We start from the raw sequence: 20,424 nt of genomic DNA, 5'->3' as shown, positions 1-20,424 counted from the left end.
TTCCACTCAGTCTCTTGATCACAAATGTCAGTTAATCTACCCTTGCCATCGGCTCTTGGCTGAGAGGTTGATTCAGGTCATTCAAACAATGTCATCCTCCTAGTCTTTCTGTTGTGGTTCTGTTCGCCGAGCTGGGAATTTGTCTTGCAAACGTTTCGTCCCCTGTGGGCCACTATAAATGCTGGAGGAAACAGCACAGAAACGTTTCACAGGAGGCTCCCAAGCACTGAGGATGTCACCTAGATAGGGGACGAAACGTTTGCAAGGCAAATTCCCAGCTCGGCGAACAGAACCACAACAACAAGCACCCGAGCTACAAATCTTCTACCAAACCTTGAACACCTACGGGCGGGAGACGCTAAGACAAGCTAGGAAATGGGAATCCTATGCCAACCGCCTAAGCACCACATACGAACAACTCCGGTTCCTGCATGAATGCCAGCCACTATAAATGCCGGAGGAAACAGCACAGAAGCGCTTCACAGGAGGCTCCCAAGCACTGAGGATGTCACCTAGACAGGGGACGAAACGTTTGCAAGACAAATGCCCACCTCGGCGAACAGAACCACAACAACGAGCACCTGAGCTACAAATCTTCTACCAAACCTTGAACTCCTAGTCTTTCTGTCATGCCGTAGTAGCTGTTCTGACATATGATTTCTGACATATGAATAAACGTTTCTCTCCTGTTGTTGTTCATGGCAATATGCTGAAAATGTGTTGCTGGAAAAGCGCAGCAGGTCAGGCAGCATCCAAGGAGCAGGAGAATCAACGTTTCGGGCATGAGCCCTTCTTTGTTCATGGCAATATATCAATTTAGTCTTTTACAATAAACGTGTTTGTGACCCTAAATCAATTATAAAACATCATTTTATATTGAAGATTATAAAATAAGAATAGGACTTCAAATTTAATACTGAATTATATTTGCCTTAGTTCAATATTAATTTATTCTTCAATCCATTTAACCAGTATTTTCTTCTTCTTACTCAAATGTACTGATCAGTGAAAAGGAAAACTTGCATTCTTATGACTCTGATAAGGAGAGTGTACTTTCTTTCTCTCATTCCATTATTCCAGGCTCACAATGTAAGTTTAATTGTCTTGCCTGTTTCTTGTTGTGACCAATTGTATGTTTTCTCTACATTAGACTTATTTTAAAATATCTATCAACAGGTTTCTGTAATAACATAATTATTAATTTATGATCAAGCAAAGCCTCAGCAATGAAGATGTCAAGCTCGTTAACGCGTGAAGTTTGTAATATGAAAATGTAACTGAGAATGACACCAGAACTATTCATTGAATAGCCTTTTTCTCTTGATAAGACAAGGTTGAGTAGTTCCATAATGAACAAAGAATAGTATAGCACAAGAACAGGCCCTTTGGCCCACCAAGCCTGTGCCAACCCATTAAGTCTTTCTAAACTAAAAACCTTCCACTTCTATGCAATTCATACTGCTCACACCCTCCTTATTCATATATCTGTCATGATGCCTCCTAAATGTTTCTATTATGTCTGCTTCTACGATCTCCTCTGGCAGTACATTCCAGGCACTTACCACCCTTTGTGTGGAAAACTTGCTTCTCACACCTTCTTTAAACTTTCCCCCCTTTTACCTTAATCGTATATTCCCACAATGTGTCATTTCACCCTTGGGGAAAAGACTTTGACTATTCATTCAAACCATGCCTCTCATAATTTTGTAAACTTCTATCAGGCTATGACCTTGGTCGACAGCATTCAAGTAAAAGCAAACCTAAATTTGTCCAATCTTCTTTCATAGCTAATACCTTCCAAATCAGGCAACATCCTGACAAACATTTTCTGTACCTTCTCCAAAGCCTCCACATCCTTCTGGTAGTGTTAAGCCCAGAATTGTACACAATATTCCAAATGTGGCCTAACTTAAGTTATATAAAACTATAACATGAGTTGCCAATTTTTATACTCTATGGCCTGACCATTGAAGTCAAGCATCTTGGCCACCTTATTCACTCATATTGTCACTTTCACGGAACTGTGGATCTGTTTGCCTAGATCCGTCTATACATTAATGCTTCAAATGGTTCTGCCATTCACTGTATACTTCGCTCCTGCCAAAATGCATTACCTCACATTTGTCTGGATTAAATTTCACCTGCTATTTCTCTGCCCAAGTCACTAGACTATCAATATACTGTTGTATTCTTTCATAATTCTCCTGTCTATTTGCAGCTTCCCCAACCTTTGTACCAACTGCAAACTTACTAACCAGCCACCTATATTCTCCTCCAAATGATTTATGTTTATTGAAAGCAACATGAGTCCCTGCATTGATTCTTGTGGAACACCACTGATTATAGATCTACTGTGAGAAAAAACTCTTCCACCATTATTTTGTCTTCATTAACAAAGCCAATTTTGTATCCATCTTGCAAGCTCACCAGGATCCCATATGACTTCACCTGCTGTATCAGTCTGCTGTGAGGAATCTTGTCAAGGTCTTCCTAAAGTCCATGTCGACAAACAACTTCCACTGCCCTGCTCACATCAATCATCTCTGTCCCTTCCTCAAAAAATTCAGAGCTTTTGAGACATGTCCTTCCTCGATTGCACAAAGCAACAATGCCTGTCACTAATAAGTACATATTTTTTCATATGTAAGTACATCCTGCTGCTAATAATATTCTCCAATAATTTCCCTACCACTGACTCACTGGTCTATAATTTCCTGAATTATCCTTGTCCTTTAACAAAGGAGCAACATTGGCTGTTTTCCAGTCCTGTAGGATCTCTACTATGGCAAAAAAAGGTTACAAAGACTTTGTACAAGGCTCCAACAATTTCCTGCCTCAATTTCCTTAATTTTCTGGGCTAGATCCCATCATGTCCTGGGGACTTATCTAAGTTCATGCTTTTCAAAACACCTATGTTTTGAAACATCATGTCCTTTTTTATATTGACATGCCCTAAAATATTGAAATATCCCTGTCCAGACTCACCATCCACGATGTCCGTCTGATTTCTGCGTACCAACTTAGAAAGTATTCCTGATGGACCTTGCCCACTTCCTCCAGCTTCATACAAAATTCCCTCCTTTGTCTTTGAGTGCATCTACCCTTTCAGTTGTTACCCTCTTGCTCTTTAAATGTACATAAAATGCCTTGGGATATTTCTTAATCCTGTGTGCAAAGGATATTTTATGATGCCTTTTACTGCTCTAACGTCTTGGTTAAGTTGTTCCTGCTATCTTTATATTTTTCAAGGGCTGTATCTGTCTTCAGTTTCATAAATCTTACATCTGCCTCCCTTTTCTTTGTCACTAAGATCACAATTTCTCTTTCCATCCTTATCTTTCATTTTTACCCAAACACGCTGTTCCTGAACTCTGATCTACTGGCCCTTCGAAGATTCCCATATGAAAGATGTGAATTTATCCTCAAACAACCATTCCTCAGTTCCTGCTTAATATGGTTGTGGTTTACATTATCCAACTTAGCACTTCCATCTGATATCTACTCTTTTCCTGATCCATAATCACTTTTCAGTGATTATGGAATACGATAACTATTCTCAAAATACTCTCCCATTGATCACCTGGCCAGTCTCATTCTCCCAATATCAGGTCCAGTACAATTTTGGTCACCACACTACCAGAAGGATGGGGATGGTTTGGAGAGGCTACAAAATAGGTTTATCAGGATATTGCCTAGTATGGGGAATTTTAGCTTTGAAGAAAGATTGGATAAACTGGGTTTGTTTTCACTGGAATGCAGAAGGTTGAGGGGTGACCTAATAAGAAGTTTATAAAATTGTGAATGGCGTGGATAAAACGTGAAGGAGTTAACCACTAGGGGACAGAAGTTCAAGGTACGAGGGGTGAAGTTTAACAATGATGTGTAAGGCAAAGTTTTCACAAAAAAGATGGTGAGTGCTTGAAACACGTTCCCAAAGGAGGTGATGGAAGCAGACATTATTCAAGAAGAATCTGGACGAACACATGAATAGGAAGGGAATAGAGGGATACAGATTCCGTAAGTGAAGACAGTTTTAGCATGAAAGGGCAAAATGTGTTGGCACAGGCTTGGAGTGACAAAGGGTCTGCTCCTGTGCTGTATTATTCTTTGTTCTTTGTTCAGTATGGTCTCTTCTCTATTTGCTTATTGCTTCAAGAAAGGCTTTGAGATGCACCCAACAAATCCACCTCACCGTCCAAGCCCCTGGCACTAAGGAAGTCCCAGTCAATATAGGGGAAGTTAAAATCACCCACCACAGTAACTCTGTTCATATAATCCCTGCAGTGTGGAAGCGGGCCATTCGGCCCATTGAGTCCACACTAACCCTCCTAAGAACATCCCACCCACACCTCTACCTTATCCTTGTAACCCTGCATCTCCCATGGGCTGTTTTACCTAGCCTGCATATCCCTGTGTACTATAGGCATTTTGGCATGGCCAATCCACCTAACCTGCACATCATTATTCTGAGAGAGGATTCTGGCGCACTCAGAGAAAACCCACACAGGCACCAGTGGGCTCAGTGGCTAGCACTGCTAACCCAGGTTCAATTCCTGCCTTGGGCAACTGTCTGTGTGGAGTTTTCACTTTCTCCGTGTGTCTGCGTGGGTTTCCTCTGGGTGCTCCGGTTTCCTCCCACAATCCAAAAGATGTGCAGGTTAGGTGAATTAGCAATGCTAAATTGCCCATAGTGTTAGGCACATTTGTCAGGGGTAAATGTCAGGTCGGGTGGGTTACTCTTTGGAGGGTTGGTGTAGACTTATTGGGCCAAAGGGCCTGTTTCCATATTGTAGGAAATCGAATCTAATCTAATCAAAAAACACAGACAGTTGAGGATACAATCCAACCCAGGTCGTTGATACTGTGAGACTACAATTATAACCACTGAGCTACCCTGCCCTCCCCCCCCCCCCATAATGTTGTTTTACGTTTTTCCATAACCTGTCCACATATCTGTTCCTCTCTCTCCTGCTCAGTGTTTGGGTAATTCCATCAACCCTATGAAAGTGGTTGCATCCTTCCATTCTTGAGCTCGACCGACATGGCCTCGTTTGATGAGCCCTCTAAGGTGTCCTCTCTCAGTACAACAGTGATATTCTCCCTAATCAGTAATACAATTTCCCCACCTCTTTTACATCCTTCTCTGTCTCACCTGAAATGTCTAAATCTAAATCAGACTGGTAAGCTGCCAATTGTTGCGCTCTCAACCCAGTCTCTTTAATTGCTACAAGATCGTAGTTATATGTATTAATCCAGGCTGTAAGTTCATCTTCCTTACCTGTCATACTCCCTGTATGAAAACAAAGGACAAAAGGGTAAGTAGGGAGAGAACAGGGTGGCCTTTGTGTGGAGCTGCAGAAAATGGGGGAGATACTAAATAAGTATTTTGTATCGGAATTTACTGTGGAAAAGGATATGGAAGGTGTAGGGAAATATATGGTGACATTTTGCAAAATGTTCAGATTACAGAGGAGGAAGTGCTGGATGTCTTGAAATGGATAAAGGTGGATAAATCCCCAGGATCCGATCAGGTGTATCCGAGAACTCTGTGGGAAGCTAGAGAAGTGATTGCTGGGCCTCTTACTGAGATATTTGTATCATCGATAGTCACAGGTGAGGTGCCGGAAGACTGGAGGTTGGCAAACATGATGCCACTGTTTATGAAGGGTAGTAAGGACAAGCCAGGGAACTATAGATCAGTGAGCCTGACCTCGGTGGTGGGCAACATGTTGGAGGGAATCCTGAGGGACAGGATGTACATGTATTTGGAAAGGCAATGACTGATTCGGGATAGTCAACATGGCTTTGTGCATGGGAAATCATGTCTCACAAACTTGATTGAGTTTTTTGAAGAAGTAACAAAGAGGATTGATGAGGGCAGAGCAGTAGATGTGATCTATATGGACTTCAGTAAGGTGTTCGATACGGTTCCACATGGGAGACTGATTAGCAAGGTTAGATCTCATGGAATACAGGGAGAACTCACCATTTGGATACAGAACTGGCTCAAAGGTAGAAGACAGAGGGTGGTGATGGAGGGTTGTTTTTCAGACTGGAGACCTGTGACCAGTGGAGTATCACAAGGATCGGTGCTGGGTCCTCCACTTTTTGTCATTTACGTAAATGATTTGGATGCGTAAGAGGTACAGTTAGTAAGTTTGCAGATAACACCAAAATTGGAGGTGTAGTGGACACCTCAGATTACAACAGGATCTGGACCAGATGGGCCAATGGGCTGAGAAGTGACAGATGGAGTTTAATTCAGATAAATGCGAAGTGTTGCACTTTGGGAAAGCAAATCTTAGCAGGACTTTTACACTTAATGGTAAGGTCCTAAGGAGTGTTGGTGAACAAAGAGGCCTTGGAGTGCCGGTTTATCGCTCCTTGAAAGTGGAGTTGCAGAAAGGATAGTGAAGAAGGCGTTTGGTATGCTTTCCTTTATTGGTCAGAGTATTGAGTACAGGAGTTGGAAGGTCATGTTGCGGCTGTGCAGGACATTGGTTAGGCCACTGTTGGAATATTGCATGCAACTCTGGTTTCCTTCCTATCGGAAAGATGTTGTGAAACTTGAAAGGGTTCAGAAAATATTTACAAGGATGTTGCCAGGGTTGGAGGATTTGAGCTACAGGGAGAGGCTGAACAGGCTGGGGCTATTTTCCCTGGAGTGTCGGAGGCTGAGGGGTGACTTTATAGAGGTTTACAAAATTATTAAGTGCATGGATAGGATAAGTAGGCAAAATCTTTTCCCTGGGGTCGGGGAGTCCAGAACTAGAGGGCATAGGTTTAGGGTGAGAGGGGAAAGATATAAAAGAGACCTAAGGGCCAACTTTTTCACACAGAGGGTGGTACAGATATGGAATGAGCTGCCAGAGGAAGTGGTGCAGGCTGGTACAATTGCAACATTTAAAAGGCATCTGGATGGGTAGATGAATAGGAAGGATTTGGAGGGATATAAGCTGGGTGCTGGCAGGTGGATTGTGATATCTGTTCGGCATGGACGGGTTGGACCAAAGGGTCTGTCTCCATGCTGTACATCTCTATGACTCTATAAGACGTTATTCCTCCAGTTTGCACAGTGATTTACTGGAGCATTGAATTATGCCGAGGACAGACAAGTGGGCATGCGAGCAGGACATTGTGGTAAAATGACCAACATGTCGGGGTCATGCTTGTGTACAGACCAGAGGTGTTTTGCTAAGTGGTCCACAGTCTGCATTTAATTAGTCCAGTGTGGAGTGGGTCATTTTGAGTGCAGTGGATGGTGAGCAGGGAGGAGGTGAAGGGGCAGGTGTTGCATCTTCTATGGTTAAATGGGACAGTGCCTTGGGAAGGGGAGGAGGTGGTTGGTGTTAGCGGTTGAAGAATGGACTACGGTGTCCTGGAGTGAACGATCCATGCAAACAGAAACAGTGAGGGGAAGGTATGTTTGATGGTGGCATACTGCAGGAGTTGTCTGAAATGGCAGAGAATGATCCTATGAATGGGGAGGCTGGTGGAATGAAAAGTGAGGACAAGGGTTGTGAGTGATGAGAAGAGGCAAGGGTGGAAGCATGAGTGGTATAGTTGAGGGCACTGTCAATCAAGCGGTTGGGAAACCACAGTTAAGGAAGAAAAAAGCCATGTCAGCAGTGCTTTTTTTGAAAGATTAGATTCCATACAGTGTGGAAACAGGCCGTTCGGCCCAACCAGTCCACACCGACCCTCCGAAGAGTAACCCACCCAGACCCATCTCACTCTGACTAACGCACCTAACACTATGGGCAATTTAACATGGCCAATTCACCTGACCTGCACATCCTTGGATTGTGGGAGGAAACCGGACCACCCAGAGGGGTGCCTACACAGACACGGGGAGAATGTGCAAACACCACACAGTCAGTCGCCCAAGGCTGGAATTGATCCTGGACCCTGGTGCTGTGAGGCCGCAGTGCTAACCACTGAGCCACCGTGCCACCCCCACCTGAACAGATATGATGTAGGTGAAAGAGCTAGGAGAATGTGATGGAATCCTTGCAGGACGTGGGGTTTGAAGAGCTGTAGTAAAGATAGTTATGGGAGTCAGTGGTTTGCAGTGGCTGGCAGTGGACAGTTTACTCCCCGAAGTAGAGACGGAGAGATCAAGGAAAGGAAAGGAAAATTGACAGAGATGGATGGATATGAAAGTTTTAGAGGGGTGGAAATTAGAGGTAAAGTGAACAAATTTGCTCCAACATTATGATTAATCTGTAGCTGATAGACAAGACAGAGAAGAGCATAAACACTGGCATGGACGAGTTGAGTTTAATGGCTTGTTTCTGTGCTGTATATTCTATGATAAACAGAAAGAAGAACCATTTAATTCAGCATTCCTTTGCCAACCAGCTCTTTAATCCAACTTCTCTGCTTTTTCTGCATGACGATGCACTTTCCCCTCCTGTATTTATCCAGTTCTCTGTTGATGATCACAATAGTATTAGGTTTATATATTAAGTTTTAAACAAGATTTAAAACTAGTTTCTTGAATATTGCAATTATGTGGCTAACTTATTGAAAATCATGTTAATATGGATGACAAATTTGTTAAGGTTAGGCCAGCCAAACTGGAATATGTTATGCCAATTTATCATTGAAGTGAGATGTTAGTTATGTTGATCAATGGAAAATCAATTTAAAATTCTGAAATTGGCAAATAAGATTAGATTACTGACAGTGCGGACACAGGCCCTTCGGCCCAACAAGTCCACACTGACCCTCTGAAGAGAAATTCACCCGCTTATATTTACCACTGACTAATCCACCTAACACTACAATTTAGCATGGCCAATTCACCTAATGTGCACATCTTTGGACTGTGGGAGGAAACCCACACAGACACAGGGAAAATGTGCAAACTCCACACAGACAGTTGCCCGAGATGGAAATTGAACCCAAGTCTCTGGCGCTGTGAGGCAGCAGTGCTAACCACTGAGCCACCATGCCGCCCCTTAATTTAGCTTATTGTTATGAAATTTGTGAAATAAGAGGTTCAACTGAGCATGACTTATAACAGCTAACAACTTCCAGTTAAAAATGGGGTGCTGCAGGCAAGGGTAATGGGTTAACAAGGTGGAAGAGCAGTCATTATGTAGAACCATTTAACAAAATGAGGTGAGAAGTATTCATTATGCGAAGTTACATATTCATTGTGTAATAGCAGATGGCTTAATCTTTAATGTTTACACTCACTATGTATGTATGTTGCCTTATCAGGATGCTCCTCCCTGTAAAATGATGATATAATTCATTGAGAAACTGCTGTTCCAGAGAAAACTGTGAACTCATGTCTCTGTGCACATGGGCGATCGGTCTCCCTCCTTCCAGGGCCCGAAATAAAGATGAAGGAGGTAAAATACACTGTGTCTCAGAGTATTTTGCTTCAACTGAGGGAGGAGTGGGCTGACAATATTGACATAGTTGGCAGGATCCAAACAAATAGTTACAATCGGATGGTGTCAGTGGCTGTCCCGAACATTGGTGTCTCGAGACGGACAGGCCCACAAGGTAAGATTTTAAACTTTGGTCCCACTCGACATTTCCTGTGTGCCAGAGGTGGTCCCCTTGCTCGATCGCTCTCTATTCTACATACTCCTTGAATGGTAATTAGTTCAGTCGAGAGACACAGTTTCGCAAGCGCACTGGCAGCAGAGGTTCAAGTCCTCTGCGCTGCATAGGGGTGGGTGGGGGGGGGCGTGATTTGAGATTCGAGTCATCTGGGGTTCAAGTCCCCTGGGGTGAGTTTGGTGGAAGTTCGAGTCCCCTGCGTTGGTACTGGGGTTCAAGACTGCTGGGATGGATTTGGTTCAGGTTTGAGTCCTCTGCACAGTACTGGGATTAGAGTCCCCTGGGGTTTGTGTGATTGAGGTTTGAGTCCCCTGGGGTGGGTTTGTTTCAGGTTCGAGTCCTCTGTGCTGCATTGGGGTTGGGAACTGTGATTTGAGATTCGAGTCCACTGTGTGGTACTGGGATTCAGGTCCCCTGGGGTTTGGTTGAGGTTCAAGTCCCCTGGGGTTTGAGTCTACTGGATGTGTTGATTTGAGGTTCAAGTCCTTAGCACTGTGCTGAAGGTTGAGCTTTCTGTGTTTAAGTGAACTTCGAGCTCTCCGTGTTTGAGGTTCAAGCTTTCTGTGTATAAGTGAGCTTCAAGCTCTCTGTGTTTCAGTGGGATTCGAGTTCTCTGTGTTTAAGTGCGGTTCCAGGAGGGTAAAGTGAGAAGGGGGTTAAAGTCCCCTAGGGGTGAAATTTGAGGCTCAGCGAGTCATTGTTCTGGGGGAAGAGTGTGGCTTGGATTGCGGCACCATGTGGTCCTCTGTGAGGGCTTTCTCTTCTTATAATTGCTTGAGAGGATGCAAAAAAAAGAGAAAACACTGAACTTAAGGTTCTACTAATACTTGGGTTGAAAAAGGAAAGATTCAATGTAAATTGTGCCATGCTGAGAGTGTTTGATGTTTAAAATTTTGGTTTGTTAAAATCCTGGTTCAGAAAATCCTTTTAAGTAACTGTTTTGCATTATTTGAATTAAGATCTCAATTCAATGTGTTTTGTGGGCTACGTAATGGAGCAGATATTTTTTTTTACTTTGAAATTGTACAGCATTGTGTCATTTTAAAATTATCAACTTGTAACCTTAAAGCAAATTGATGAGTGCCTTGAGCCCCTGATCTCTTTGAAATTCAACAATGCCTGTTTTCAAAAAACCGTTGGGCCAGTGGTCATTCTTTAGCCAGATGAGAATATTGTATTATAATGAATTTGCTGCTGTTTTTAATGTGAAATGTTCACAAAAAGAAGAGTGGATTTTAAGTTTGATGTTTTGTTAAGATATTTGAGAATATTAGAACTTGAAGCTGAGCTGTTTCAGTTCTGTCAATTACTGTTAAGATTTCATTGGCCCCCTTTATATTGCAAATTCAAAGAATGTTGATCTCTAGCAAAGTTGCCACTGTAATTCCGACTGTTTTATTTGGGAAGTTTCATTTGGAGAACATATTTTAATATAGTCCGCGTTTGTTTCCAATGATTATTTGAGATTTAAATCTGAACTGAATCTGCCTGTTCAATTGCTAAAGCACAGCAAGCATTTTGCTTTTTTCTTGCTTTTCCAGTCTTTTGAAATACTTTTTCTGATGCTTTGACATTAGCCAAGTATTAACTTGTTAAAGGAAAATAATTTTTGAATAATCTGAATGGGGTCCCCCAATAGTTTGATTTTAGGACCATTTATTGTTGTTTATTATTGACTGAAATGTTTAGGCAGTACAATTTAGAAGTTTATGAATTGTATGAAAGTTGATAATGTCATAAATAGTAAACAGAGTAACAGACTTCAAGTATTCAAAGAATGTTGAAATAGGCAGAAACAATTTAGTGTAGTTAAATGTATGATTGTCTTCATACTGATAGCTACCTTGACAAGGAAAGAATGAGAGAGGAAATGTGAAGATACTTTCAGCAGCTAACATCGTCTCTAGACTTTCTCCATTCACATGTAAAGCCTGCCTTTGGACTACCACCTACCCCCCCACAGCCTGATCCAGTGGATTCAATTAGCTCCTCAGTCATGGGCACAAAAAGTGAAGAAGTTAACAACGTTGAAGAGGACGTTGGTACGCATTTTGTCCGTGGTCTTCCTATGGACAGTAAACTACGTGAGATTTACCTTGTCTTTCAGTCACCTAAGTGATATGAAGGTTCACTGATCGAGCTATCATCATGACGGTTGGCTTTGATACACTTAACAGTGGAGCAGGAGCAGACACAGCAAAGAATGCTGTGTTCACCAGGCCTGCTGCTGCAGTTGCACTACACACTTAGATGCACTGGTATCCTACATCTGAAGCATCTCCGGAAGGATGGAAGTCTCGTCCGTTTTGTGAAGCATTTAACTTCCCTTATCCAAGAAATCAGATTTTTCCAAGGGGTGATGCAAAAGGACAGACTGGATTTTGTTTTAAGGTTGGACTTTACTGAAGGAGCTTTTGGAGAACTGGCTCAATTTCATCTGACTTGGAGGGGATGGAGTGGTCACTAAGGACTTTGGATTTAAGAACTTTACTGGTGAATTTCTTTTCCACATGGAAGGATTCTTCAAACTCTAATTACTGTAACAGACTAGTAATTTTGTTGTTGTAGTCATTATGTGCTGTGTATCAACTTGCTGAAATATTGGCTGTCAGGGTCTAACAAAAGCTGGTAATGCCAATTCGGTGGTTATCATGAAATGATAAAAGGAGGGAACAAGAATGTGTATAGGGTATAAGCAGGCAGGGAAAGAGTTAAGTTCTGAGTTTTGTGAAATGAGGTTCAGCTGAGCATGTCTCAGATCAGATAACAATTTACCATTAACAACGGGGTGCTGCAAGGGTAATGGGTTAACAAGGTGGAAAAGAAGTCATTATGTAAAACCATTTAACAAAATGAGGTAGCATTCAATATGTGAGGTCAGTTCAACAAGGTGAAAAGTATTCATTGTATGAAGTCACATATTCATTGTGTAACAGCAGATGGTTTAATCTTTAGTATTAACACTCGCTGATTTTAATGGTCACCCAATCAATATGTTGCCTTATCTGGATGCTCCTCCCTGTAAACTGATTATATAATTCATTGAGCAACTGCTGTTTCAGAGAAGACCATGAACTCATGTCTCTGTGCACATGGGCAGTCATTCTCTCTCCCTCCAGGGCCCGGAATAAAGATGGAGGAGGTAAAATTACACTGTGTCTCGGGTTGTTTTGCTTCGAATGAGGGGGGGAAGCAGGATGACAGGGTGACTCTCTGTGGAGTTTACACATTCTCCCCCATGTCTGCATAGTTTCATCCAGGTGCTCTAGTTTTCTCCCATACTATAAACATATGCAGGTTAGTTGGAATGGCCATGCTAAATTTGCACAGGGTGACCAGCATGGTGCTTGATGTATTAGCTATGATAAATACGGGGTTGTGGAGATAGAGTGAAGGGGTGGGATGCTCTTCAGAGGCTGGGTACAAACTCAGTGAGCCAAATGGTCTCTATCTGCACTGTAGGGATACTATGATTTTTGTGTCTCTACATGCTTTCAAAGGTTACATTATTTATAACCTCCTAGGTACTCTGTGTTATTTTAAATCATCAGGAAATATATATTGAATAAGGATTTGTTTTGTTACTGCTATGATTTCAGCACTGTTCCATTTTCTTTGTGTATGCTCCTTGAGAAATTGAGTCTATTGAACTGGATTCGTTGTCGGTCTGTTGGCCGAGCCGATAGGTTTGTTGGCTGACATTTTGTTCCCTTTCTAGGTGATATCATCATTTCTGTGTTGCCTCCTGTGAAGCACTGCTGTGGTATTCTGCTCTAAATTGATGTTGTTCTGTTTGAGCAGTTTCTTGTTGGTGCCGGTTCCGATTTTTCTATTGCAACTGTTTGTATATTGGGTCTACATCCATATATTTGTTGATGGAGTCTGAGAATGAGTACTGTGCTACCAGGAATTCCCTTGCTGGTCTATGTTTAGGCTGGCCTAGTATCATTGTGTTGTCCCAGTCAAATTCATGGTTCTTGTTGTCCACGTGTATGGATATCAGGGAGAGTTGGTTGTGTCACTTAGTCGCTAATTGGAGTTCATGGACATGGGTCATGAGCTGTTAGTCCTACATAATACCTAGTCCAATCATTGCATGTGATTTTGCAAATTACATTTGTCCTGCAAAAAGTGAGTATCGGATCCTTTATTGTGGTGAACTGTTGTGGCTGTTGGTTTGTGTGCTGTCAAGATTCCTAGTGGTTGGAACAGTCAATTCTTAAATGTTTTTAATGAATGAGAGAGTAGCCAGTGTATTGAGGCCTGTATTGTCATCTTGGTGCTGTTTGTCTGCCAGGCACCTGAATTGTTACAGATTTGGTTCATGGGTCTGGGATCTTCTGATCCAATGTTGTTGGATCTCTTGAATATATATACTTGGGACAGTAGATTTTGAATCATTCCAGGGCAATAGTCAAGACATTAGGCCACTGTCCAGTTGGATCCTTGGCAAATGGTAAAATGTGAACAATTTTAGAATCCAATATTGGCATTATTTTTGTGTACTTTTAAAGGAAATTGAAAGCTTTTTTTGTGTGGATGCAGAGATCTAGATAACTGGAGAAGTATTTTAGAGAGGATCAATAAGTTATGGAGTCTATGCATAATAAATTGATTGTTCATTGAGGAAAAATGGAAATGGTTAAATGAAAAACAGACATTGTCTGAATTAAATCCATTTAAAATTCTGCTTCTTTGTCTTTTCTTTGTAAATAGGATGTAAACAAATCAGAAATGTGAATTTCTAGGTCTAACATTCCAATAAGCTTCGAAAATGCAAGATGATTTTCAGCATATCTTTTATTTCTCTCACTGAACTTTTGAAAATGTTATTTCATGATGAGTTGTAGCACAAGCACGTACTTCCTTCTGATCTAAACCACGGTGGCTCAGTGGTTAGCACTGCTGATTCACAGCGCCAAGGACCCAGGTTAAATTTGAGCCTCAGGCGACTGTCTGTGTGGAATTTTAACGTTCTCCCTGTGTCTGTGTGTGTTTTCTCAAGTGTTCCGGTTTCTTACTACAGTCCAAAGATGTGCAAGTTAGGTGGATTGGCCATTCTGAATTGCCCATAGTGTCCAGGGATGTGTAGGTTAGGTGGATTCATCATGGGAAATTCAGGGTTACATGGATAGAGTAGGTGGTAAGTCTGGGTGGGATGCTCTTTGTAAAGTCAGTGTGGGCTTGTTGGGCCAAATGCCCTGTTTCCATACTGTAGGGATTCAATGATATGACTCTAAGTGCCGACTCCTTATTATCATGTCCAAGTAAGTTACTCAGTTGGAAACAGATGTCAGTTTCAGTCTCAACCAAACTTGTATGTCATTTACCAAGTGTTGAACATGGAATTTTTCAAATTGGTGTGGAATGTTCATAGTTGGTGTTACTGAGTGCCTTAAAATGTGATATATTTATTCAGTTGTGAATTTAATTTTAAGCTTTTACATTCCATACAGCCTGTAATTTAAACCATTTTGCATCTTTAATGTGTAATGGTTTTCATATGTAAGTCATAAATAAGCATACAGTCCAGGCTTTGCACATTTTTGTGTAATTCATGATAGCTTGCCTGGGTGAGGTTCAAACTATAGAGATTTTTCTTCCTGCTCCACTTCAGTTTACATCTAAGTTTTTGCAAGTACTCTGAGTGATCCCAGGCTCACCCTGGAATGTCACCAGTAATTCCTATTAGGCACATTGAGACCTCTATTTCTTCTGGAGTTCTATCACAGAAGAATCAAACGGAAAAGCATCCCAGACGATTGATAATTTTTAGAATGGTCTCTGCTTCCTGAGAAATTGCATTTATTTTGGCATGATTTAAATTCCTGATTCTTCCTGTCAAAAGAGTCCACCGCCATTCTTGAGATTATATTGACCTTGTTGGTTGGATGTCTCTGCTGTATGTCATATAGAATGGGCTCCCATCCCTATTAAATTAAGAACCTACCTACAATTTTGAATGCAGGTTTGGATGTCAAAGTTCTGGGCTGCGTGTATGATATTATAGTCGGACTTTTATTCATGAATTTTATGGGGAAGGAAATTCGTTATTTATTTTATATGGAATTGTGTCATATAGCATGGAAATAGACACTTTAGTCCAACTAGTTGATGCAAACCATCTTCCCAAACTAAGTTAGTCCCACCTGCCTGCATTTGGCCTATATCCCTCCAAACCTTTCTTATTGGTGTGCAGATCCAAATGTAATAGAGTCACTACAGCACGGAAACAGGCCCTTTGGCCCAAACTGGTCCATGCTGACCAAAATATCTACCCATGCTAACCTGATTTCCATGCACTTGGCCCATATCCTTCTAATCCTTTCCTATCCAAGTATTTGTCAAAATTCCTTTTAAATGTTGTTAAAGTACCCGCCTCAACCACTTCCGCTGGCAGCTCATTCCATATGTGTACCACCCTCTACGTAAACAAAAGTTGCGTGTCAGGTTCCTTTTTATTCTTTCTGCCCCCCAACCTTAAACTGATACCCTCTAGTCCTCAATTCTGCAATCCTGGGGGAAAGAAAACTGCGTTCGCCCTATCCATGCCTCTCATGATCTTGTATACCTCTACCATTCTCTGCATAAAAATGTTGCCCCTAGTGTCCTTTTTAAAATTTTTCTCCTCCCACCTTAAAAATATGCCCCCTAGTTTTGAACTCCCCACCTTGGCGAAAAGACCTTTGCTATTTGCCTTATATATGTCCCTCATGATTTTATTAACCTCTATAAGGTCACCCCTCAACCCCTTACACACCCATGAAAAACCGTCCCAGCAACTCAGACCCTCCGTTCCCATCAACATCCTGGTAATTTTTTTCTGAACCCTCTTCAGTTCAATAATATCCATCCTATAACAGGGCAACCAGAACTGCACACAACAATCCAGAAGAGCCTCAGCAACATCCTGTACAACGTCAACATAATGTCCCAATTCCTGTACTCAAAGGTCTGAGCAATGAAGGCAAGTGTGCTAAACATTTAATATTTGATAGATAGATTCCTTCTTCCTCCATCATTCAAAAACATTTCTCCTCAATATGACTCTTGATTTGCTTGAATGAATGATATTGTAACCTTAAGCAATGTGCAAAGTTGTAAAGTGTGCAGGAGCTCCATTGCTCATTATGTTTGCACTGCTGTTTATTCTGGGTACATGTTTGCTGAAATTCTATGTCCTTTTTTTTAGTTAAAATGTATTACATGAATGGTTTGCAATTAAATCCACACATCCTTTGACTAACTGGGAGAGATGTAAAAAGATTTCTGCAGGCATAACCACAAACCTTTAATTGTGCTTACAACACAATGAGCTTGAGCTTCATTAAAACAATGCAAGGAATAGAAATGTTGCATAACACACTGTTTCATATAAAATAGACAATTTTCTCTTTTATTTTACATAATTCTGATAATTTATTTAGCAAACAATAGATGACTTCTTTGGCATTTGATTAAAGATTATGAAATACTTCATAGATAATAGAGCTAAGGGAACAGACAGATGAACCAGTATGGAAAGTATCAGTTTGAATTACAAAATGAATCATATCCATGGATTATAGAACTGAGGGTAAGAACATTTGATTGCTGAAAATATTTTTGTTGAACGTTAGCCCTTCAGTGTGAGAAATTAATTTCACATAATATTTCTCCATTGTAGAATCATAGAATTTTACAGTACTGAAGGAGGCTATTCAACATATCATGTCTGTACCTGGAAGAGTTAGTCCCACTCTCCAGCCCTATTCTGTAGCCCTCAAACTTCATCACTTTCATCGCTATATTTACAGATTTCACCATCATCATTTGTAGAAGTATTTTATGATTAATGCAAATGGAACCAATAAATGCAACAAAAAGTTTTGATGCTAGTGCTATGTATTCAGGTTCTAATTTATGCTGACAACATGTACTTGACGCTTTAGCCCTGGGCACAGATTCAAACAAGCTGTAATATGCATCGATGAGCATGTGAATGTTTTGTCCTATGCTTCATGTTGAAGAGGAATCTGAAGCACTAATGTACTAACCAAAAAGATTAATCTCTGCTTAATCATTAATGTTGATCTCAGGAACCAAACTCATGCCAATCCAGAAGTGCAACTGTGACAGTGATGTAATGCAGTCATGGTTTCATAGGTCATTGTTTGTGTGATTAGAATGTTTAGGCAATATCGTATTATTGAGTTCAAATTGGAAACAATCAGATTTGGAGCATTTGTTGATATTAAAATCTGTGCAATAGTCAAATCATGAAGGTTCAGTTTTCCTGGTTGCTGTCAATAATTGGTTTCAACTCTGATACAATAAATCTCACTGCAAGAAAAACATCTGTAATGCAAGTCGCTGGTGTGCCCTTTTGTATTATTCTAGTATATTTTAGTTTTAAGATAGTACAAAGTGATCAATAAAATTATAAAGCAATCTTGTCAATGGTACTATTCTAGTCCATGTACTCGACAAAAGATTCCCCAAGTAGGTATTCTACTCCCAGCTTCAAAACAGCAGGCAAGCCCAGGTGGATAGATACCCTCAAGGCCTCACTGGTGAAGTGCAGCATTCCCACAGACGTTTGGGAAGGCATCAAGCACCTTGAGGCTCGCTGGTGGGGAAAAATGGAAGCCAGACAAAAATAGTAAAAGTAACATGCTGCCACACCAATGCCCCACCCACCCCTTCCTGTGACCACCACCTGCCTAAATTAAGAGCCTGCGATAGCTGCATCAATCTCTACAGTCACCTATGGATTCACTCTGAGAATGAAACAGAGTCATCCTTGTCTGCCACAGGCCACCACTGATGAGTTTAACTTTTTGGAAAAAACTGAATTTTTCACCAATAATTAATTTCTGAAATGCTTTTAATTGCAGTCTTTTTGAGCTATTATCTAAGTTGCCTTTTGTATAAATTAAAGCCTTTTAAAAACAAATTAGCTCAACATAATGTTGACTTTTATCATTTAAAAGTGGCCTAGTACTTTCTGTCTGGCTATTCAACTTCTTACCCAAGCATTCACTGACTACCAGGCAGACATTTCAATTCTATGACCAAGCTATGAACTGATATTTCAGTGAGGATGTCATGCTTGATAATCATTCCTTTACAAACAGGAATGTTCTCACAAGCAGAGCATTGGCTGTGTTTTAATTTGTGTTGATCTTTTAGGCTCTATCCACCAAAATAATAATTTGAGAAAAACATTTATGTAATTGTAAAAAATAAAAATGGAATTGATGCATTCAAGGATGGAATTAGAGGAGGCTAGTGACAAAGGTTTTGAGAATGATGAGCTGTAACTTCAGATGAGGCAAAAAATTGAGATATTGCGTATTATTTCACTTCCATCAAGGGGAAAATTCGGCACAAATTATAAATATTGATTTTAATCAAACTTTTGCATAATTTATGCAGAGCAGTAAATATCTGTTTTGCAGAGAGCAATTTTATCTTTTTTTATACTGTCATTTCATTTGTACATACAGAAAGCCTATATATCTATCCAATGTTATTTTCATTGTTGAATTCCCATTTCTCAACATTTGGTACTTTTGGGCAAAGTGTGTGTCATGTTCATTTCAGCAGGCGGTAGGTCTTATCAGGGGTCATTAAAATGACTGGTAGAGAAGCCACTCAAAAGATTGAAAATATATTTTTCTGTGCATATTTGTATGGTGAGGATGAGTTACTCATCATTCAATAATAAAACAGATAGCTCCTGTTATTATTCAAACTGTTATTATTTAACATTCAGCATTCTTTAAAACTGGCACTTATTGTTATTAAAAATAAAAGCCTGGGATATATTTCTGATTTTGGAGAAATTGGTTTTATAAAGGAACACTATTTTGTAACTGATATGACACTTCAATTTTATGACCAAAGTATGAATTGATCTTCTAGTGAGGATGTCATGTTTCACAATCATTAGATGACAGACAGGACTGCCACATTTATCATGGATATCACTGTAAAATATACTTGAACTCCCTTTCCTAAATAGTCCTAATTCACTTTCTTCCTCATTTTCCCCTCTTTCCCTATTTTGAGATACAGTGCTGCATTGAAATTAGTTTAGTACCTTTGGACCTAATGATCAAAGAAAAGAATCTGATTGATTTGAGATCTCTGCACTATTAGCGACACAGTGACCAATAGACCAAAAAGCATATTGTCAGTAAACTGTTTTGATCTTTGCAGAGACCAAAAGGTTTTTTAAAAAATTAACACTGAATAAACATTACTTGTATAATTAAACCTCACACCATATTTATGTGCAGCATACTATTCCCAAACTGACCACTAACACTAGGATCAAGCTGATAATTTTACCTGGACAAATCTTTGTCTCCATAGGTTAATTACCCAGAGGGTAAGGTTACACCATCATCCTTCCTGGTAGTCAGCTGAGAAAATTTTATTCATTGCAACTTGTGATGCCGGTTGCTTTCATGTCCCATTTTCTCCTTGTCTCCAGGAATGCATGGAAAAAAAAACATGGAAATAAAAGGCTGTAAAAAGTAAGAACAGCTGCCTCAGAGTCTCTCTGTGAGAAGAAACAAATGTTCTGTACTTTGTTTTCAGTGTCAATTTGGGTCTAAACCAGTCAGGGAGAAAGAAAACAAAACTTTTCTTTTAATAGATAGAGTTAAACAATGAGTCAGTCGTACAGCTCCTTCTATAGACTAGTTCCCACTGTTCACTTTTTGAATATTTTCTAATCAATCTGTTCAGAGATGTTGTGACACAACTCTGGAGCAGGTGGGACTTGAACCCAAGCCTGCTGGCTCAGAGATAGGAACACGATCACTGTGCTACAAGAACCCTTTACTGTTCCTTTTT

General features: G+C 40.5%; 1 protein-coding gene across 5 annotated transcripts in view; it reads left to right on the top strand.

Annotated features, from left to right (window-relative positions):
- ror2 (receptor tyrosine kinase-like orphan receptor 2) overlaps positions 1 to 20,424 on the top strand; it is a 358,843-nt gene that overhangs the window by 273,952 nt on the left and 64,467 nt on the right. The gene's annotated exons all lie outside the window — the stretch shown is intronic.

This window comes from Chiloscyllium punctatum, chromosome 2 (genome assembly GCF_047496795.1).
Source record: "Chiloscyllium punctatum isolate Juve2018m chromosome 2, sChiPun1.3, whole genome shotgun sequence".
Classification (NCBI taxonomy): domain Eukaryota; kingdom Metazoa; phylum Chordata; class Chondrichthyes; order Orectolobiformes; family Hemiscylliidae; genus Chiloscyllium; species Chiloscyllium punctatum.
This window is presented reverse-complemented; position numbering and strand designations above follow the sequence as displayed.